Here is a 23,890-nt window from a genome sequence, read left to right as displayed (position 1 = left end):
CCTTTTTCTCCTGTTTTGAAAATGGCTTTATAAAATGCTGAAGGTTAGCACTATCTTTACAGTTAAGAAATTTAAACACGTTTGACTTTTGTTTTCAGCGTGGTCCTTTAGCGCTTCTCCCTTCGCTTGTTGGTATGTTACTACTTTTTTGAAATAGAGAAACCAAAAATTCTGTGACTCTCTTAGAAAATATTTGTGTTGATTTTGAAGGAGTGTATTTAGGTGTTTTTCCCCCTCTGCATTGCCTGTTGTAGGTGTTTAGGAAAAGTTTGTTTCCTATTGCCTGTTACTATATTTACTTTAGCAGACTAGTGCTAGATTTTTTTTTTTTTCTTTAGCTGTGTACGGATTCAGTAAAATTGCTTTAACTTGGTCTTTTTGTGGTCATAGTCTTTTTTTTCCCTTTAGTTTTCTTTATTAACCACTTCATTGGTTGTGAAAAATGAAATGAAACCCCAAATCTGTTACCCACAAGCTCCACACCCTCTTCATCTTTTTCTAGATTGGTTAATCGTATGCAAGTTGTGGTTTTCAGTACAAATAAATCATTTCCTTAACTCTGGAGGGCTTTTTAAAGACTCAGCACATCTAAAATTACTAAGTGGGCCCGTCTTGTATCTTACTCATTGGAAGTGAAGTATGTCACTGCAGTTTTGAACTGGTATATTTATAACTTTTAAGATCTGCAAGAAGACATACTTTACTTACTGTAAAATATCTCCTGGCTTTCCTTCATGCAGATACAAGGAAGAGGTTTTAGATATGACTCTGAAGGGTGGTTCTAAGTTATGCAATGAATACTTGCATTGGACTTTGATTCAGTACTTTTATTACACGGTTGTGGTCAACGATCCCTGTATTGAACATATAAAGAATAGATTTCCTAGATATAGTTCACACGGGCATCTAGGAAGTTGTGGCTGTTTTCCTTAAAAACTTATTTGGTGGGAAAAATGGCCATTCCCATTAACAAGATGTAAGGTTGATGTGTATTCCTTACTCTTTCTCCTTCAGTTTTTTACCAAAGCAAAAGGAAAAACTTTCATTTGTGCATTATTTTTATTGTCATTGACTCATACCTCGCTCCTCTTGCTTTTATAGAAGCACACATTCCATAAAGGAAGCTTACACATTGTTACAGTTCTCAGTAGCATGACTAGTCAATCCTATCCTAATGCTGCCTCTCTCTCCTAAATTCTAAACTCTTTACACAAATGCTGAGGCGGCATGGTTTTCGTCAGAACCGAGCTCAGCAGGTGTTCCACTGCTAGTGCTTTGTTTTACTTTCAGAGAAGGACATTTTGCACACGATGTAGATATTTTTGTAAGTGATGTTTGTAGTGGGTTATTCAGAGGGGGACTGCCTGGTAGTTAAGAGCATGGCTGCCCTGGTTGAAATCCCCAACCCTGCCCCTTAACTGCTTTGTGACCCTGTGCACATCCCTTCACCTTTCTGGACTTTAGTCTTCTCGTCTGTAAAAAGGGAATTCAGTAGTTCCCATCTCAAGGGTAGTCAAGACAATTGAGTTAATTTATGAGAAGCACTTTGACTATCATCCGGTACAGAGTATGCATCGTAGAGTATTATATACAGCTCATTGATTGCTCTTAGCATTTAATTCAATTGTTTTCATAACCTTTAGTTTCCATTTCTTTTAGTGTTCTCTTTTCTGCATTATGTGAAATTCCACAAAATCTTTTAAAGAAATATGCATAGTGTAAGGAAATATTTGTTGATAAATTCTTATGATTAAATTATTTTTTTTATGGTTAGGCACCCTACATTTGCTACTACATTTCTATTTATGTTCTTTTACTTTTGAAGGCCATTGCTTTGGGTGATGATATTTCTGGTAGAAATACTAGAGTGATACTAGCTAAAATCAGTAATTCTCTTCTGTTTGTTATGTATCCTATTTCTACTGTTTTAATTGTCTTTTTCACACTCAACTCATGAAGCCCCTCCTGGTGGTCTGGGGACCCATAGCCTTACATATTCATATAAATCAGTGACCTTGAGCCTACTCTGCCTTTGTAGGAACCTGGGGTGTTGTCTGGTGTCTCTTCTTGAGCATTCCAGAATTCTTTTTTTTTTTTTTTTTTAATTTTTATTTATTTATTTATTTATTTGGCTGTGTTGGGTCTTCGTTTCTGTGTGAGGGCTTCCTCTAGCTGCGGCAAGCGGAGGCCACTCTTCATCGCGGTGCGCGGGCCTCTCACTATCGTGGCCTCTCTTGTTGCGGAGCACAGGCTCCAGACGCGCAGGCTCCGTAGTTGTGGCTCATGGGCCTAGTTGCTCCGCGGCATGTGGGATCTTCCCAGACCAGGGCTCGAACCCATGTCCCCTGCATTAGCAGGCAGATTCTCAACCACTGCGCCACCAGGGAAGCCCAATTCCAGAATTCTTAATGAGCTTGTTAATATAGTCAGAGGGGATTCATTTTGTTTACATATATACCGGTATTGTGCTAGTTAATATAAGTTTTCCAAAAACTGTAATGTCAAAGCTTTAATGTTATTCAAAGTCTCTTTTAGATTACTAATTCTTCACAGCTTTTCCTGGTGAATATTATCCAAATGTATTTGTTTTGATCATTCTCAGAGTAAACTTAGATTTTTTTCTGGATATCAGTCTACATGTTATAACATTTAATTTAATCTCATCCAAGCTTCATTATTGGCCTCTTCTTTTGTGTCTTTTGGACCAAATCCAACCTTTCTGCCTATTTCATAATTTAGAATGATGATACCCCATTCCAGGGAATGTTGGGTTAATGAATTAAAGATTGTAAAGGATCCAGGCAGTGCGTAACTGCTTCTAAGTTTCATAATATCCTTTATCTTTAGGTTCAACTGTAAAGTGTTTTCTAGTAGATGCCAAAGTATGGTTTGGGGTTCCTGAGACCTTTTCAGGGAGGTCCACAAACTCAAAAATCGTGCATTGGTAAAAGCCATTCAAAATGGAAGATAGACCAACAGTTTTAATGTAATAGTGTGTGAAAAGTTCACTGACAGGGTTTCAGATTCCATGTGGCAACTAAGCTTTAAGAAACCACTGACTGTCCATTTTCAGTGTTGTGTTAAAGAATCGTATCTGCAATGATCTGAAATGACCATTAAAATGCTCTTCCTTTTTCCAACAACGTATCAGTGTGAAGCCAGGTTTTCTTCATATACTTGAACCAGAGCACATCACCACACATTGACCACAGAAGTAGATACGAGAATCCAGCTGTCTTCTATTAAGCGAGACAATAGACTTGCAAAAATGTAAAACAGTGCTGCTCTTTTCACTAAAGTTTTTCGTTCTGGGAAATAGTTATTTTTTTGCACTTTTATGTTAATGTGTAATGACTTCTTTTAAATGATTTAAAAGAAATATTCGTTTTAATTTCTAATAGGGTAGATATCAGTAGATAGAAATGCATATAAACAAAAGCTCTTGTCCTCAATACATTTTAAGAGTGGAAAGGCATCCTGAGACCCAGAAGTTGAGAACTGCTGGTCTGTTCTATCCTAGACACCCTTCGGAGGTTAATGCAGAAAGAAGATATTACTTTATTTGTGTTAGCTTTACTGAATGGTATGCTGAGGAAGGGGTGCCCCAGACAGATAAGGAAAAGGATTCTTATCCAGGTGAAATTGTCAAGCTGATAGAAGTGAGTGATGGCCATGGAGTGTGTGTCTGTTTCAGCCTGTGGGCGTTCTACAAGAGCGGTGACCAGAGGCATGCCTGTTACAGTTTCCAGCGAGTGGGTTATCTGAGGGCCACACTGGAAAGTACATGATGACAAAAGCTGGATGTAAAACTCTGCGGTGGACACTGGACCTAGTTGGGTCATGCAGATGGGAGTTCCCCTGTCCGCTTGGACACAGAGCTGTGGCCTTGAGTGAGTGGCAACTTCTCTCGGCCCCAGTTTCTTCATTTGAAAGAAAATGAGTTGACCTAGATGCTCTCCGAGGTCTGCCAACAGCGCGACTGAGCGGCTGTGTAGTTTCCTTGGAGTCGTGTATGTTAAGAATAAAAATAGAAGTATCCCTTAACATATTTGCTAGTCTGGTTTCAAGTTTATCTTACTCACAAGTCCAGCTCTGTAGTTGCCAGGGTAGTCAGGATAGAAAAATGTCATGACCATTTACCGTTTAAAAGTAAGGGTGAGTAGGGGTGACCTGTCATTGTGCTTGGTGAAGTGGCAGGTTTTTTTTTCTTTTAATCAAATCTTTCCTTTCTTAAAACTTGACACTTAACACTATGAGTTTCTTGTTCTTTTGAATTTACACTATTCCTTCTGGAAACAGGGTTTTTCTGTTGACATAACATTGGGTGTTTATGGCGATGGTCATAGTCACTTTGATAGCATTGTAACACAGTGCTACCATTGACTTAGACTTTCCGAATATAAAGTTCACTGTTTCAAAGGGCACATTCTGGTAGTTTTCAAGACAAGTAATTAGGAATTTATCTTAATATATGCTGAACTTTTTTTCCATGATAGGAGGAAACAATTTAGTGATAACCTACAGTTGTTTTCAAAATTTTTCAATGGTCCCTGGAGTTTTTCGAAACCCATCTTCCATAATAAGCCAAAAGCTTCAGAATTCAAGGAGTTTGTTACAAAGTTTGCCATGTCTCTTAGTAAGCTTTGTAAATAAACCGCTGAGATATAAGTAACTTCATGTAATGCAAAGCATGAAAGAATAATGGGTTTTGGAGGGGAGAGATTGACTGATTATTGGTGCTTACCATAATAAATCCATTACAGAATTACTTAGGTCATTTGGAAATGAAAACATGGAACTTTCTTTTTCTTATTTGTCTCATAATACTTTGATTTTGAAATTGCTAGTGTGCCTAGAATTTCTCCAGGTTAGTGTTCTAAATAGTATTTTTATAAATATTTAAAAGGAGACTTGCTTCTTTTGATGATTCATTCACCTTCATTATTTATGGTATTTCTGGTAAAAGTGGTGATCATTTTATTGAAAAAAAACCCCTATTCCTTTTTAATAAACAAATCACTATGTACTGCCCTTCTATACATTTTGCTTTTCACCTCACAAGTATCCTTGATTTATATGTCAGTATGTCCACCTTTTATTGTCTGAAGTGTTAGTATATTTAGAACTGTTTATTTCATACTTTAAAAATAAAGTGGAGATAAAAGCCCTGGTTTCAGTTAAATAAACTCAAATTATTCAACTTAAGGCAGTTCTCATACATACCAGTGACATGCTGAAACTAGGACCTGGAGATTTATCATTTATGGATTTGATGCCTTTTGCAATATTGAAATTCTGGGTGTGTCTGACCTTTTCTATCCTTGTAATGTTTAGAGTAAGAGAAGATGTTATATTGATCACCAGTAATTTAGGAGTAATACTTCACTTCCCCTGATGTCCTTTATTTTTTTCTCCAAAGTAATACTTATTTTCCCAGGCTTTCAACTGTTGCTGTAGTTTCATACAACTCATCTACTGATAAAATTTCAGCTCTGCTGCTAAATAACTTATCGTTTTCTTTCATTTACCAAATTCAAATTGAGAGAAAAATATTGATTTCTTGGATCCATTTAAATGTAGCCATTAAGTTGTATATTTTTGTGGACTGCATTCCAAAATTTATTAGTGAAAATCCAGGAAATATAAATGTGTTAAATGGATAGTGTCATGTTAAATTTTAGGATTTCTAGTTTTAAACTTGTCAAGTATAGGCCTTGTTTTCATTTTTAAGAGTTTTATTTTGTTCTTTATGTAGTAAGGTAATGATGAAGTTAAAATGTAATTTTATATAAGCACATGTTACTTAATTGATGCTCTGAAAACCTCTGGATTTATGATTGTTAGAGGTATGGCCAAGGCCAAAATTTCTATGTAGAAAAGAGGTAGAAATTGCTTATATTTTATGCAAGACATAGAACACTCTAGCCCAGGAAGGAAAAGAGGACAAACAAAAAGTAATTTGAATACTTACAAAGTTAATACCCTGGGGAGAGAGTGTGAGCTAATAACTGGCCGTCTGAATTCGCAGCTCTGGCCATGACTTAATGTTATCAGTGATGACCACTTCATTGGCATGTATCCTCACCTTATATATTAGGAGCTGTCGAAACAAATATCCAAAAATTGTGACCTAAAACACAAAGAAATAAGGTTTGTAATGGGCAAAATCGACTTTGGGTGTTCCGACAGGGAAGGATCTGGGCGAGTCTTGGAAAATGAGGAGATGGGGGTAGGGTGATCACAGTTGGTATTTATTCTTAGTCTTGAAAAGTTTGCTGGGGATCGGGGGGCACTTCCTGGTGGAAGGAGTTAGGTGGGCAAACCCCTGACAGGCAGGAAACACTGAGTGTGGTCCAGCCGTATGGCTGGCTGTGATATGGGGAATTGGGGGAAAGAAGGCCTGGAAGAGCTTAGTTGGAGCTAGAAGCCAGTGGAACTTGGAAGTCACACTAAGAAGTTTGCACTTAATTTGGCAGGTAATGAGGAGTTCCTGAAATGTTGGAGCAGGCAAGCAGCCTGAGCTGAAGTACACTTGGGTAAAACCTTAATTAGGCAGTGGTTGTAGGGTGGATTGGAGCGTAAAGGGCCTTGTTAAGAAGTTATTGCAACAGTGCAGGAGGATGGAAACTGGAATCTCTGGAGCAAGGATGTCGGGGGTAATGGAAAAAAGGGGCAGATATGACTACTTTGACTACTAATATGACTACTACTTTGTAGTTGTTGATTTTTATATAAAATTTTTATTTTGAAATAATAACAGACTTAAGAAAAACATGGGGGAGCCATTACAAAGAATGATAAACAAGGACACATGTACACAATACAGCCATCAAAATCCAGAAAATAACATTAAGTGACTGACATCTTGATTCTGGTTTTGCCAGTTGCACGCATAATGTCTTTCATAGTGAAAGGACCCCAGTGCAGAATTGTGTTTTGGGCTTTTAGCTGTCATGACTCTTTAGTCTCCTTCAGTCTGGGACAGTTCCTTACTGTTTTCTAGATTTCTTGACTTTACAGTACTTTAGAGCAGTAAAGGCCAGCACTTCAGTAGAAAGTCCCTGATTTGGGTTTGTCCTCTGTTTCCTCATGATTTGATTTGGGTACCGCCCCCTTGTCAGGCATATCACAGAAGGGATGCAGCATCCTTCCTCCCGCTTCCTACCACATGCCAAGCCATTTCCCTTTGTGCCTTTACAGTTCATCTGCAGCGTTTTATCCAGGTGCCGTCTGCCAGGCTTCTCCACGGTCAAGTTACTCTTTTCCCTTTGCAATTAGGAGCTCTTTGGGGGAGTGGTACTTTGAAGTTGTATAAACATCCCAATCTTCATTGCACTTTGCTTATTCATTAAATTATCGATATCTTTATGGAATCATTGTTTCTTCTTTTCTGCAGCGAGTTATAGCCTGTTCCTGCCCTTATTTTTGAGGTTCAACCTGTTCCTCAAACAATTGGGAGCCCATTCCAGCTGGTTTCCGTGACCTTTTGCCATGTGCCCATCATTTCTCTGAGCGCTTCCTTGCTTTAGGCCCATCTTGTACTTTTCCTGTCCCAGTCCTGGAGCCAGCCCTTTCTGCAAGGAGTGCCCCGCATGCCTGCAGACACCCTCCTCTCTGTGACTGGAGTCTAAACTCCTCATCCTGGGTCACAGGGCCACACCCCCACTGGATGCCCTCCTCCTCCACTCGGGCGCTGACTCCCGCTGCTGGGTTCTGAGACCCGGCACTAGGCCAGGTGCGCACATGGATGCCCCCCTCCCCCTCTGCTGGGACCCTGACTCTCTGCATGGGGGGGGCTTGCCCCCCCCCATGGGCCACCATAGCATCCACACCCTACCCCCCAGTGTGGAGCTCTGCCGTGCTGTGTCTGGCCTAATGGCTTTAGGACTAAATCACTAAGCAAGGGCAGGAGAGGAGTTGATATCTCAGTGGAAAGGATGTGAAAAATCTGTGAAAACTCACAGGTTGTCAGCTTGACCATCCTGGAGGGGGGTGAGCAATTAAGAGAAATGGAGAGGTCCAGAAGAAGTGATGATTTATCTCGGTTGCCTGAGTTTTACGTTCCAGAGAGGTGGATATGCTGGTGTGGGAGTATGGGAGGCCTCTTCACAGACATGGCAGTGGAGGGGGCAGCGTGGGTGCTAGCCAAGGAGAGAAGGTATACATGACTCAAGTATCGTCTACAGCGCCTTCTCTGGGAGTTTGGAGGAAAAGAACCCCTGTAGGAGATAAGCAACACGTGCTAATAAAGGACACAGGAGTTGTTTTTTTTTTTTTTTTTTTTAACAGTAGTTGTTTTGACAGTCAAGATAGTGCGGACTCCTGGATGCCAAGGGAGGAATAACGTTGTCTTGGAATTTCCAAATTAGAAGGGCCCTAAGGCTGTCTATAAATCCAGCCCTCTACGGGCACAGATAGTGAAACTGAGGCTGAGAGAGACTGTATGCCTCTTCCAGTCTCAAAGTAGTTAGTAACAGAGCTTTCCTTCCAGTGGGAGAGGGGGGGTTCAAAACCCGATGGGAGGGCTGAGGAGGCCAGGAATTAGGCCGAATAGTTGGAGCTGGTGTCTTTTCAGGAAGGAATTCTGCAGAGCGGTGGGAATGGGACTCAGCCTGTGACGGACTGAGGAATAAGTTAGCAATGAAGAAGAGAAACCTGTGGGTGTGGGGAGAGTGCTTACGCTTGGGCGGTGCCTGTTTGGTGGTAAAGGGAGAGGCGTCGAAGGGAGAGACGTGGGCAGAAAGACACAGCAGGGGTGGAGAAAGGATTTCGTTGGACAGGTAAGGTCTAAAGAGGGCAGTGGACCTGTGCTGAGATTGAGGTTGAAAACATCACAGGGAGGGAAGTTGCTTGATGGGGGCCGTGTCTCAGGAAGACAAGGGCAGAAGTGAGACTGTAGTTAGCCTACGGTCAGATAGTTAACTGCCAGCTCGAACCCGTAGGTGGAGGCAGTTGCTGGTGGCTCGTGTCACCATTTTATAGACCTGGAAACTGAGACTTAGCCTGTAAAAGAGATTCACAGTAAGGCCACAGAGCTAAGGTAGATGAAGAAACAAACACTTGAGCTAGAGAAGACGAAAGCTGAATGTCCTGGAATAGGCAGATGGGTCTTTTCACAAGCGTAAATCAGATTGGGTGGCTGATCTAAAGCCCTCTGGCCGCATCTCATTGCAAGCAGCGTAAAGTAACTCAGGGTCTGTAAAGCACTGAGTTACCAGGCCCCTGACGACTTTACTTAGTATGTTTCCTCCTTGCTCATTTCCCACACTGATCTTTCTGGGGCTCAGACAGCCAAGCCCCCTTCCTTCTGGGGGCCTCTGCTTGCTGGTCCCTCTGGCAAGAAGGCTCTGCCTTCAGATTTTGATTCCCTGTCCCTTGTCATTCAGGATTAGCTCAAATGTCACCCTCTCAAAGAGGCCTTCCCTGACCATTCTATTTAAAGTGATGACGCCCCCCTCTAACACATCATCCTCTTTTGTTGTCTTCATAGCACACACCTGTCAGAAATTATCTGCGTTTACTTCACTTCCCTAATTAGAATGTCAGCTTCCTGAGAGCAGGGACCTTAGCTGTCCTGTTTTACCAGTACATTCGCCATACCTAAAACAGTGCCAGGTACGCTGTGGATGTTCAGTAAATCTTGATGGACAGTAAATCTTGATGGACTGAGTGCCTTGGTTAGCAGAGGGACTTGGGGTGATGAGATAAGTGTTGGTAATTGGGTAAGACTGATAAAATTATTGTTAAATAATAGAGTTCTACTGGGTTTAGCAAAAATTCTTGTGACCTCTATCAGCATATTTTTTAAGGACTTTCACAAAATAAGCAACAGATGCTCTTCTTATTTTTTCTAATCTCAGCATCATAGAGGAGTTGGTAAGGGTATATTCCAGGCTCTATGGTGACATTCTTAGTCTTCATTTTGAGGTCATTTATTTAATTTTAATTGATAAACAGTGAAATGTTCTCTTTTTGGTGTACAGTTCTGTGAGTTTTGCCAAATGCAGAATCAGGTAACCACTGCCCACTCAAGATACAGAACAGTTCTATCACCCACTGAAATGCCCTTGTGTTGCCCCTTCCCAGTTCAGCCCCTCTCCTTACTGTCAAACCATGGTGACCATTTATGTGTTCCCCATCCCTGTAGTTTTGTTTTTTCTAGATTGTCATATAAATGGAATCATACTTTATACAGTCTTTTGATTCTTGGTCCTTTAATTTAGCGTAGTGCATTTGAGATTCATCGGTGGTATTGCAGGCATCAGGAGTTAGTTTCTGTTTAGTGCTGAGCGATATTCCATCTATGGCCACACGATTGTTTGTCCATTCACCTGTTGATGGACATTTAGGTTGTTTCCAGTTTGGGCTGTTACAAATAAAGCTACTGTACATATTCACATGCAAATCTCTGTAGGGATGTTTACTGCCTTTTTTCATCGTAAATACCTACAAGTAAAATGGCTAGGCCATATAGTATCAATAGATGTAGGTTTAATTTTTAAGAAAGTATGAACTATTTCCCACCAAAGTGATTGTACTATTTTACATTCCCACCAGCAGTGTGTGAGTTCTGGTTCCATTACATCCTTGCCAACACTTGGGAGAGTCAGTCTTTTTAATTTTAGGCATGATGACGGTACTGATAACTTATTGTGGTTTGAATTGGTATTTTTCTAATGCTTACATGATACTGAACATCTTTTCAGGTGCTACTTGCCATCCGTACGCCTTCTTTTCATGCCTGTTAACTCTTTTGCCCATTTTAAAAAGATGTTTCACCTTTATTCTTTTCTTCTTTTTTTTTTTTTGTCTTGCCACATGGCATGTAGGATCCCAGTTCCCCAACCAGGGATCGAACCCATGCCCCCCGCAGTGGAAACATGGGGTCTTAAGACCACCACTGGACTGCCAGGGCAGTCCTCTCTTTTGCCCATTTTTATTGGGTGGTTTTCTTCTTTTTGAGTCCTGCTATCAATGTATTTTAAGATAAGCTTTTTGATAGAAGACCTAGAACTAAGAGAGAAGTAGCTTTTAAAAATTCTGTGCTGGCAGCGGGAAAAATACCAGGCAGCTCTCGAATTATTTAGTACCTACTGTGTTCTTAATGTGGGTGAAGATACCAAATGAATATGAAGCAAACCAAATGTCTCCCCTGTATTCCCATCTAGCTGGGGGAGAGGACTCACATGAGTTTATATAGCCCTTCTTTTGGTTGTTCCCTAATTACGTGTTTGGTCTGTTACCAAAGATGAGAAAAGGAAGAGTCTTATGTGGGCTAGAATAGTGAAGGAGGGCCTCATACAGGAGGTGAGATTTCAGTTGAAGTTTGAAGATTGGTGGTCTTTGGGGAGGAGTAGAGAGGTGTCATAGGAAGAAGTAAAAGCACAGGTCATGTGTGTGGGCACAGGACAAACAAGGCCTGCTTGGAGGGGTTTAGTGGTAGTTGGGGAAAACTAGACTATAGAAATCTGTGAATGCGAAAAAGAAATGCTTCGTACTTTTAATATAGTGCTCGTAAACATTTTTTTAAATTTTTTTTATTGTGCTAAAGGTTACATAATAGAAAACATACAATTTTAACCATATTTAACTGTACAGTTCAGTGGCACTGAGTACATTCACGTCGTTATGCAACTCTCACCATCATCCATCTCCTGAATATTTCACCTTCCCAAACTGAAACTCTGTCCCCATGAAATAATTTTCTTTAAACCTAGGAATGACCTAAAAGGATAGAGAAGTCCATCTGGTAAGGGAGATAGAAAATAGTGACAGAAACAAATTTTAAAAAACAACAGAGAGGCTATCATATTGGTAATTCAGGCTGAGTGGTTGGAATGGTGAACGAGGGATAAATATTAGAGACAGTTTGTGGGAAGAAGTCATTGAAGACCAGATTATCTGACCCAAAGCCTGTTTCTTTCCCACTCTACTCCCAAGCCATGTGTGTTAACAGCCCCACAAAAAGTAGATTGCCAAAGAGCATAAGGAAGAAAATGCAGAGTTTTATAGTAACAAGGAGAAAATTTCTGCATAATTATGACTCTTAAGAGAAAAGGAGCAGAATAGTTTTGTTATTTGGATGAAGGTAAAACCCCATAATTTCGATACCAAAATAGAATACTTTTTATTAGACTACGGAAAAAACGCCCCCAGGGAAATGGAAACAGGAAGAACCAACTCCTGGTTTAACAAAGTTGGAAAGCAAACTGGTGAAAGATTATGTAAATCAATTAGAAATAGTGACATATGGAATTCTGATTCGCATACAAAGATATAAAGGAACAGAAGAATCTCAGCTCGTTGGGAAGTCCATTTATTTTGTGCTCAAGTAACTGGTGTTTGAATTCACAGGGCTCTTTCCAAAAGTGGAATTGTGCTGATTTTCCTCCATCACATGGTAGAGTTTGTATTTACTTAAAAAAATACTTTTCTGATAAGTTTGAGATGAGAGTCCAAGTGCAGAGTTTGGGAGTGTAGGGATGTGATGGGAGCAGATATTCTTTTATTTACTTCAGTTCGGATTTTCACTGTATTTTTTGAAATGGAAATTGTGTTCAGAGAGGCTTTTGTTCTTGGAAACTTGAAGGTATGACTGAAGAATTTCTGGTCGTACAATACAAAGTATTTTTTTCTCCATCTCTCTGTCATTTTCAGACCCAGTCGAGGTAAGTGTACATGTGAAGTATTCCTTTGAGACCTCTGGAAGCATTTGAGTTTCTGTATGTGGCAGAAATATGATAATTTTGTTGACATATACCCTGTATTTTGGACTTGGTTGCTATGATTCAGGTGAAAACAGCACTTTCCCCTCCTAAGTACTGTTTTTTAGGGAACTGAAGAAATTGACAGAGGCCTGGAGTAGGGGAAAGAGGAGTTACAAACACAGCAACCTTTCCGTGGTGAAAATCTAAAGCAGATCGCTCTTATATTTACATGACTTCTGAAACGTTTAGCTCCATGGGTGGTTCTTAAATGTCCATCGGCAGGGATCCCCTATTTTTGAGCTAATGTTCATTTACAAGCCAAAGATTTTTAAAAGAGGGTATAATTGCATGAACTGTGCATTTTTTTGAAGATTAATTTGTCGCTGGTACCCGAGGATGGAAGAAGTAAAGAATAGAAATCTTAAGTGTTGAACGTGGTCTAGCCTCTACGATTTCATAACACTGATGAAATATGCTTTTTTAAGAATTTTGATTCTTGCCAATTCTACTCTAGCAGAAATTATCAAATTTAGTATTATGAGGGTTTTAAGGAAAGTAGACATAAAACAAATGTTAAGAAATCAATGTTTTATTTAATATGGAAAATGACTACATTTCCATGACTGTGTCAGAGTCCCTACACAGTCAGTCTTCCTTCAGACCCAGACATGTAACCGATGCAGTGCACGCTAACCCCGAGTTATTAAAGCTTTTAATCGATGAAGAATGATAAAAGTTTGCTTGTCATACTATTCTTAGACAGTGTTGATATTTCAGCTGCTTGGCTTTGAAAGGGGGTGCCCTTCCCTGGTCCTTAGCCCAAGAGAGACTATGCAAGACAGAAAACATGGAGGTTTTTAAAAAAGGCATTCACTGCTACCTATAAGTAACTAAATGAAATACCAATTCTGTTTACTGAACACCATGGAATCTATAACAACAATGCACATTAAAAGCACTTACTTCTAATAAATACAAATAATAAATCCTGGAGAGTTTGTGGAGAAAAAGGAACACTCCTACACTGTTGGTGGGAATTTAAGTTGGTGCAGCTACTATGGAGAGCAGTATGGAGGTTCCTCAGAAAACTAAAAATAGAATTACCATATGATCCAGCAGTCCCACTCCTGGGCATATATCTACAGAAAACTCTATTGCAAAAAGATACATGCACCCCAGTGTTCACTGCAGCACTATTTACAATAGCCAAGACATGGAAGCAACCTAAATGTCCATCGACAGATGAATGGATAAAGAAGATGTGGCATGTGTGTATGTGTGTGTGTGTGTATATATATACACGCATGTATATATACATATATATATAATGGAATATTACTCAGCCATAAAAAAGAATGAAATAATGCCATTTGCAGCAACATGGATGGACTTAGTATGATAATCTATAAGTGAAGTAAGTCAGACAGAGAAAGACAAATATCATATGTTATCACTTACATGTGGAATCTAAAAAGGATACAAATGAACTTATTTACAAAACAGAAATAGACTCACAGACATAGAAAACAAACTTATGGTTACCAATGGGGAAAGGGGGAGCAGAGAGGGATAAATTAAGAGTCTGAGATTAACATACACACTACTGTATATAAAATAGATAACCAACAAGGACCTACTGCCTAGCACAGGGAACTCTATTCAGTATCTTGTAGTAACCTATAAAGGAAAAGAATCTGAAAAAGAATAGACGTATTAGAAAAAAACACTTACTTGGCAAAAGTTCTGGACGTGGATGGTGGTGACGGTTGCTCAACAATGTGAATGTACTTAATACACTTAAAAATGGCTAAAATAGTAAATGTAATGTTGTATATATTTTATCACAATGAACATAGCACCTAATCCTAACAAAAACGTGGGTGCCTTCCACTGATGAAATTTGGCACACAGTAAGATTCCGGGGTGCCCTGAAGGCGCAGTGTGGGAGCCTGTCTAAGCAGAGAGGAGGTGGGGATCACCCAGAGCCGTGCGCTGACCTGTACAGTGTCGCACCCAGGCTGTGTTCAGGACTCATTCCCACTCAGCAAGCCTTTATGAAGCACTTGATTCTGTCCGGGCAGAGTCCTGGGTGTATGTATGGTCACAATAAGAATGGGAACTTCCTTATCCTTCGGAACACCCAGTCTAGATCCAGCCAAGATCCCATTGCAAAGTAGGTTGTGGTGAGTCTTTTTCTGGAGGTACCAAGTAATGTTTCCAGAACATGGGAGAAGGAACACTTCAAAAATATTCATTTCATTAATAAAATTACATGATGGCCACAAGCAGATTCTTTGTGATCGGTCAGAACTCTTGGTTTGGAAACAACACAGGAAGCCATCTCATACTAACTTAAACAAAACGGAATCTCTTGGCTCACAAAATGGGAGAAGTTCAAGGGGTAAACCTCAGGCTTGGCTAGATCCCAGGTTTCAAATAGTGATGTTGTGAATTTCTTTGTCTCTCCATCTGTTGGAGCTTTTCTCTTTTCATTAGACTTTGTTTTGGGGAGCAGTGGCCAGTATCACCCTGGGCTTGTATTTTCATTAGTTACTGACCCTGGTGGAAGGAACAGCCTCTTTCTTGATAGATTCTGATTGGCCTGGCTGGGGTCTCGTGTCTAGCCTTGAGTACAGATGGTGATGGTGTGTGTGTACATGTATGCAGGTGGGGGGTGAGTGCTTGGCCTCACTGTGGACTAAGAACACAGCAGGATGGGTCTCCAGAGTGTTCTGGACAAAGAAGACTGTACTCTATAGCAATAGTTTCAAAAGCTGATCATATTGTCAGTTATTAATTAGCTCTTATTGAAATAGAAATGTTAAGCACAATGCTTGATTCTCTAAGCATTATCATTAATGAGGTTTTACTAGTATTGAAGTGAACTATCTTGGTTATGTTGAAAACTTGTGGAGGATAGAAAAATGATGATTGGGAAAGGCCAATGCATTGTTTTTTAGAGGGAGAGAAAATCTGATGGTCTCTTTTGTGAAGTATATTTATAGATGATTTGATGATGGGAAAATTTAGCAGTAACCAGGATGTGCTCCAAAAACAGTACACTGCAGATTCAATCCCACTTTCTGATACAGAGGGAAAATTGGGATTAATGCAACTCTAAAAGGTTCATTAAATTGACCCCATTAATAAATATGGCCCCAGACCATCCAGAACTAGTTATCATTGCCCATCTAGGAGCACCTAAGAAGTACCTTATATTGTATTTTCTTTGGCTTATTCATCGAGAGCCTCTGCCATTCTTGGTAAAAATGATATTTTCTTAGTGTGGGAGGATTACTAATGAAATGAACTTACACCTGTTCGCCAGTTCAGTATACATGCATACTTAAGCATATAATTTTGCATATGGCTTCAGAAGATTCATGGATCATTTCATGAACTCATGGACTGCAGGTTAAGAACCACTCCGCTTGGTCATTGTTAAAATATGATTACATAACTACAGAAAGAGGACTGCAGTGATCAACTACCAATAGGACGTGTAGTTGAAAATGCAATTTGAATTGTGTGTTCAACAGTAGTGCTAGGTTATACATTTGGTCACATCGTCTTACGCAGTAAATATTTATGCAAGATGGCTATCTAGGCGAAAGAATCCCATGAAATAGGGAATGTGGAGTGGCCCATATAAACAGGCCAGAGATATCAGTTGATCTGATTAGTTGATTTCTGACAAGTTGAAAAAGATGAGGCTCAATAAGCTTGCAGGTATTGACAGGTAGAGATAGCATCATTTAGGAAGAATATAATCAGACGCCAGAGTAATCTTGGTAAATGGGAGAAAATGTAAGAAATGAATATATAGGAGAATGGTGGTGGATAGGAAGGCCAACTTTGAGGTCATACCTCCACTTACTTGGTGTATGACCCTGGGCAAGTTACCTACCCTCTCTAAAAGTGAGTTTCCACATCTTTAAAAGAGTGACAATAATAGTACTTACCTCCTGTGGCTATGGGAAATTTACCTGAACCAGTCTGAGTAAAGTGCTGGTATACAGTGAGTGCTCAATGGAAATCCTAGTTCTTACCATTATTGTTGATTGTTATTAATAGTTTCAATTAGAAATGAAATCGAGGAATAGGAACAATAGAAACTACAAGCGTAAATAATTGCTCATGTGAAAGTATGACCTAAAAGATTCCATCGTGAAAAGAATTAGCAATGTAGATTTAATAAATTCAACCACAAAACTAACATTATTTTAGAGCGAGGAAATCCTTCCAATTCTCTGTGCCCTCATGAGATCCTTAATTGAGAACTCTATTCTTCTCTGAATTCCAAAAATAGAGATTATTATGAAGATAGTTTAGACTAGTGATTCTCAACGCTTTCTTAGAGCAATACAAATGAAGTTTAATATTCACATATATCACATACTCCATGGCAGATTTGATTTAAAAAGCATTGTGTGGGTATGTGTGTGTGGGCAGCAAAGCAAATAGCACCGTGAGCTTTTTGTTTTTGTGGTATTCATAAAAATCAATACTCGGCATAAAAACATTATTCTCTTAGAGTTGCTTATTATGGGCTGTAGCATAGATCAGACAGGCTGCATGGTGATATACTGTGATGGTTTTAACTTCCATCTCTTTTCCCATCTGTGAAAATATTAGGATGCAAACGAGTGAGTGGCTTTATTGTAGGAAGAATCATGGACCTGTTGTGTGTTTCTATTTTAAAAGTAAATAATTCACAAACATCAATTTCATTATTATTAACAAATTACTTGGCACACGGCTCATAACCGATCATGCCCTACTGTATGGTACTCTGATATAAAGGAGAGCCTGAGAAATCAGTAAAAATGCCATAATCCCCCCTCTTCCTCCACACAGTTGAAATCACTAACTAGAATAATGCTATTCAAATTGGAGAACCGTTCAGTTGATGATACCAAATATATAGTTGCTGTCTTCTTTGGACAATAGAATAAAACAAGAAGAAATCCTGTTAGGGATTTAGATCAGCTATGAAAATCTGCTGACTTTATATCACTGTTAAACATTGGGCTAGAATTATTGTTCGGAGAAGGCCCATGGCAGCTTTTACTCTGCGAGGTTTTAAAGGTAAGAATAATTTTCATGTTTGAGATTTTTTTGATGTAGCTGTAACCAGAATAGAAGTGTCTTAGATTATCACTTTTCCTCAGATTGAGTAATTCGGCTGTAATAAGTCAGCATATGTTGCTGTCTAGTCTAAAAACTACATGAGGATAAAAACATGTTATGTAAAACCATCCATAGTATCAAGTCTTTACGATTTCACTCTGCTGAAGATTTAATGCCAGCACCATACACCAGATAATTTCCAGTTTCTCTGAAAGAGAATGTCAATCGAGAAAAAACATTTGAACACCTATCTAAATCCTGGAGAGAGAAGTACTTTATAAGACTAGAGCAGTGTGTTTTGTTTGATTTTGTTTGATTTTAGGTTTCAGGTCTCAAAAGGATAGACTGTGATTTATGGGTATCATTCATTATATTGAAAAATACAATGAAGTTGGTGCAGTAATCCCTATTAATCCTGTAAATTAATGTTTTTTAAGGAGGGTATGGTTTTATTAAAATGTGCTTTGGTTTTCACTGTTTGTATGTGGGTCTTATTTATTAGCTGAGAACATATTTCACAGAACATGTTGAACAAATAATGTTATTATACATACTTTTATTGAGATGTAATTGGTATGACATATTTTTCAGGTGTATGTTTTGATATCTATATATATCATAACTTTTATAACTGAAAATATGTAACTTTTGACCCCTTCACCCATTTCGCCCCACCACCCACCAAAAAATATTTTATATGACTTTCAGTTCCTCATAATTGTCATTTATAAATATAAATGTAGACAAACCGGTTTATATGCCTATTCAGCCTTGATTCTTGTTATTCTGAGCAGATCTCAATTGTGGACTTAGGGTCATTTCCAAGGTTCACATGTTGATAATAAATGTAACGTAATTTAAAAACAGACTGGAGCAGTGGAAGAAAGCACACACACACATAAACTGAGCACTTTGATTATATAAAAATTCTATGTGCCAAATAAAATGCCTATGTGCCAAATAAAATTAAGACAAAAGATGGGAAATGATGATTAGGTTAATTATCTCTATATTAGGAGCTAATAGAAATCAATAAGACCGTGGAGACTTCCAGTAGGGGTGGGAAAAAACAGACAAAGAACATGAAGAGACAGCTCATAGAAAAGTCAATACAGAGGGAGTGCGTGAACTTCTAAACTGTTTCGTCATGCTAGTAAGTAGAGAGATGGAAATGAAAGCAACAGTTAGATAGCATTTTTCACCTGTCAAGTTTGCAGAGAGGAGGACAAATGATGGATAGATGGATTCCACTGTGAAGGATGTCCACAGGGAGTAAGTATAAATAGAAGTGATATGGGAGCAGGTACCATCAGAAGCAGTGTGATGTGATTCCACAGCAGGAACTCTCCAGCCAGGAGGCCTTGTATGAATCTCAGCTTCACCACTTACTAGCTGTGCTATCTTGAGCAAGTTACTTAACCTTGGTTTTCCCATCTGTAAAATGGAAATAATCATAGAATTTATCAAACGGAATTGTTATAAGGGTTCATTGAGTTCATATATGTAAAGTGCTTAGAAATGTACTTGGCCCATGTAAGCCCTACATAAGTATGTTTGCTTTATTGTTATTATTATTGATTATCATTGCCATTATATACCTCAGAAGGTCCAGTTTCTTGGACTGTATCGTCAGGAAATTATTAATACATGTGGACAAAGATTAGCGTATAATGGTGTTCGTTTTAGCGTAACTTACAAGAATTTAAATAGCTTTTTCCCAATGAATTGGGAATTAGCCAAATCATGGTAAATCTATTTTTATTACTATCATGTAATATATGCAGTCATGTCTATGGAGAAAATTTAATAACTTGGAAAATCATTAAAATTTAATGTTTTTCATTTAATATTATATATGCAACTGTATTTACAGAATTTGTGCACATTTATGTATGTGTATATTTCATTCCCAGTGGACATCAATGTGTGTATTTCATTGTCAGTGGAAGGAAAAGTCTCAAAATCAGAAGCGGTTGTCACTGAATAGTAGGATTTCTGTTTCGTTAATTTTTCTTTTTTGTAATCACCAAATTTTCTACGATGAGAATATTATTTCTGCAGCAAAAAATTATTAAAAGCACCAGTAACGATCTTGAGAGTATAATAAATCTCCCACATATGAGAACAAGATCATCTCTGCCTCCAGACGGTACTATCATTTTCACAGAGAAGTGAAGGATTCTGGGCTGATGGGCATTTTGTTTCCTTAAGATCTGTGCTTGCTGGGTGTGTTTGCCTCTCGCTCTCCACACCAGCCCTAAAAGACCCGGTGGTCCTGGGAGGGAGAGAGGTGGGCGGGCCCTGCACACGCCCATCTGAATGTTGCTCTGTTTCTTGCAGGTTTTACCTGCTTCCAGATTCTTTAAGGTTGTAGGACCATTTGTCGTAACAGCCATTAAAACTACTTGAGAGTGAATTAAACTGTTAATGTTTATAATTGTCTGAATAAGTAAGCACGATGAATAATGCAAGTTTTTCGTAACAGTTTATTTACTAAGCTCATAAAGGAACTTAAGAGCTATTAGGGCAGAATAAAAACATTGCATAAAAAAATCCATTATCCTCACATTTATTCCTCCTCTACCTTAATGATCTTTCCTCTTATTCCACCATGGGGTCCCAGTTTTATCAGGCCTGAAATCTGACCCCTTCAGTTCCTTTGTGCAAGAATGGTTCTTTCAGGTGCTTAGGTTAGATGGACGGTCTTTTTTCTTTTCATTTCTGTTTTTGTAAAGTTGTGCTGTTCTCCTGTAGTGATCCTTTAGCTTAATGTATGAAGAAAAGTTAAATGTGAATGAACAGGAAGAGTTTTATTTATTAATTGGGATTGGGTGATCACTGGAAACTTTGTAAGCCTCATAGATTTTTTTGGTAGGCTGATCAGTTGAAAAATATTTTAACGATTGACTTTTATGTATAAGTATGAAATTCTTATTTTTTTAAAAAACGACTTATATTGTTAATAATGTCATGGTTTGGAATTGTTCTGCTGACTAGATGCTATATTCACCAAGGGTCTGATGACCTTTATGTAGTGACTTATCTAGATTTATATTTGTAGTTATTTAGCTGTTACTGTGAAGTAGTATTTCTTTGTAGTAAAAACTATTTTTTTTTAATGAGATAAATTACAGGAAAATTAATTTCTACATAAGTTTCCTTAACATCAGTATATATGGCAAATTATCTTCCAAAAGACTTTAATGTATTTAAGTTTGACCTACTGGTAATTTTGGGGTGTAGTTTTCCAAAGGGACATAAAGTTCAGCGTAGAATTACTTAAGCTAGGCAACAGTCAAGGTAGATTACAGTTACCTTACAGGAAGTGGAATCAGTTGAACCAAACAGAGGCCAAATCATCTAAACAGGGGTTAGGAATTTACACATGATGCCTTATTTGTTCCTTTCTTTATTTTAAAAATTACCAAAGACAATAATAATATCCATATTTTGCCACTCAGAGTTAACACATGTTCATTTGTCATTTGTTTCATATCTTTCTTTAAATTATTAGAGGCAAAATATCACAGCTGAAGTTCAAGTCCTATTTGAATCCCTTCCCCCCTTCCTCTCTGTCTCTGTAGAGACAGTTGAAGTCAAGAATGTCATATATATTCTCTGTCCATGTTTTTGTTCTACATACATATATATGCATATATTTAACAATTTTACAGAAATGGAATCTCACCCTTGTAAAATATCTAACAATTTTTGAGCTCCATGTGTGATGATGCATTCAGATCTAGTTCATTCCACTTTCATTACTTTATGTATTCTCTGGCTTATATGGTTCTTTATTACTGGGCACTGAGGTTGTTTCCAGTGTTATTGCTAATAAAAATAGTGCTGCAAAGACCAATTTTGTAAATGTCTCCTTATACACACGAGCAGAGATTTCTGTAGGATATATAACCAGAAGTAGAATTCCTGGGTAATGGAGAATGTATGTATCTTTTTGCAAGTTTTACATGATGCCGGGGCAGTGTATTTGTACTGATTTACATTGTGTGTAAGGTACTGGTTTCCTCACCTCCTGGTTGACACTTTGTATTGCGAGTAGGAAACAATGTCTCATTTGTAGTCTAAATGTGAATCTCCTCATTACTAGTGAGGTTGACATGTTCTCCTAGGTTTATCAGACTGGGTTTCCTCTTAAATTGCTATTCATATCCTGTTTACCCAGATTTCTTTTTTAAAAAAATTTATTTAATTTATTTATTTTTGGCTGCTATGGGTCTTCGTTGCTGCGCGCGTTGCGGTGGGCGGGGGCTGCTCTTCGTTGCAGTGTGAGGGCTTCTCATTGCGGTGGCTTCTCTTGTTGCGGAGCACGGGCTCTAGGCGTGCGGGCTCAGTAGTTGTGGCACGCGGGCTCTAGAGCGCAGGCTCAGTAGTTGTGGTGCACGGGCTTAGTTGCTCAGCGGCATGTGGGATCTTCCCAGACCAGGGCTTCAACCCATGTCCCCTGCACTGGCAGGCGGATTCTTAACCACTGTGCCACCAGGGAAGACCCCCCAGATTTCTTTTGACTCATCTTCTGTTTATTGATTTATAAAAGCAATTCATCTGTACGTTAAACCTTTGGTTATATGAGTTGAAAATATGATCTCCTAGTCTATGGCCTGTGCTTTAACCTTGTTATGGCATTCATACAAATGCATTACATTTTGATGTAAAATTTCATTTTTTTCTTAAGGTTTGTGCTTTACATGCCTTACCCAAGAAATCTTTCCCTACTTTACATTCCTAAAGATATTTTCCGATATGTGCTTTCTTCTGTATTTCTGTTTTAAGTCTCAAAACTTTTCACGTAGTAGTTGATAAAATAATTTATTTTTCAGAAATGTGGTTACTCTAGAAAATGTCCCGTTGCCACCACCATCCTTTAAAATAATCTTCACAGCAATAGGAATAATTTCCTACCATATTTAAGGAGCTAAGAACATAAAACAGTTACTCACTGACTTACCAAGAGCGACAGCTACATAGCTATTTAGAAGTTTTTTCAGTAAACGCAAGATAAAGCACGGAAGTCAGGGTTGTGTTTATTTCTGATTTGGTTTTGAGGTTCAAATATTTGTGAAAATAAAATGCGAGTGTGGGAAGATGAAATAGAGGAAGCTTCTACTTTTGATGATTCCAGTTGTCAGTGTAGATTTCGATTATTATCTTAAACTTCGTGGGAAATGAATATAAGGCAACACAGACGGGAAAAGCGCAAATGATATAAATTTGGGCTCTCTTCTCTCAACATAATTGGTCACCTGACGTATGATAGGGATAGTCAGTAGCCCTTTGGGCACGATGCCTAAATAAGATGCTTATATTCACAGTGGGTGGCCTGGGTCAGGGAGGGGAGCTCTGTCGCAGATTCAAAGACAAAAATTACTCATTTTTAGAAGCTATAAAAGAATGTTCGTAAGACTGGAAAGCACTGGCAATTGAGTTTTCAAGGCTCCAGTTAGTGTTGCCATTGTAAGGCTCTCAGATGAACCTATTTTTCTAAGAAAGGAAGGAACTTTTTTTTTTTTTTTTTACTGTCTTTCTCTACTTCTCTTGTTTCTGCCTCTCCAATTTAAATTACCGAGACATTGCCTGCATCTTATCACTGAAGGGCTGAATCTGAATCCCCAAACTGTGACTCCTTAGCCAAGAGACTAGTTAGAAGTCAAGCTTGATCTTTTTTTACTTCACTTATATATTCTAACACAAATTCAGTCTCCTGAAACTTAACTCATTTGAACTACACTTTTAGGAAGAAGTCAGCCCCGAGAAAACAAGTGATTAAATATAAGGGATTCACTTCTTTCTTAACAGTAAGAATGGCATCACTGCACCCACCTGGCCCCACAGAGAAGAAGTTATCCCGTTGGTGGATACATAGCATCAGTCAGCCCTGCCTTCAGTGTTGCCCATGGACCAGTCTCCGCTGCCATGTGCTTTCCCAGCATGAGTCTCCGTGGCGACACTAGGAGACAGGTGTGCCACACCTGCTTTGCTGGTGAGAGACGGATGCTTTTACCAGGCTGAGTTGCCTTTGTGATCTGGATCCCACA

The 23,890-nt window shown here is 38.8% G+C and overlaps 1 protein-coding gene across 5 annotated transcripts in view; it reads left to right on the top strand.

Annotated features, from left to right (window-relative positions):
* Window positions 1-23,890, top strand: part of NR3C2 (nuclear receptor subfamily 3 group C member 2) — a 368,612-nt gene that overhangs the window by 9,609 nt on the left and 335,113 nt on the right. The gene's annotated exons all lie outside the window — the stretch shown is intronic.

Source organism: Balaenoptera physalus (genome assembly GCF_965194825.1).
Source record: "Balaenoptera physalus genome assembly, chromosome: 5".
In the NCBI taxonomy this organism is placed as follows: Eukaryota; Metazoa; Chordata; class Mammalia; order Artiodactyla; family Balaenopteridae; genus Balaenoptera; species Balaenoptera physalus.
This window is presented reverse-complemented; position numbering and strand designations above follow the sequence as displayed.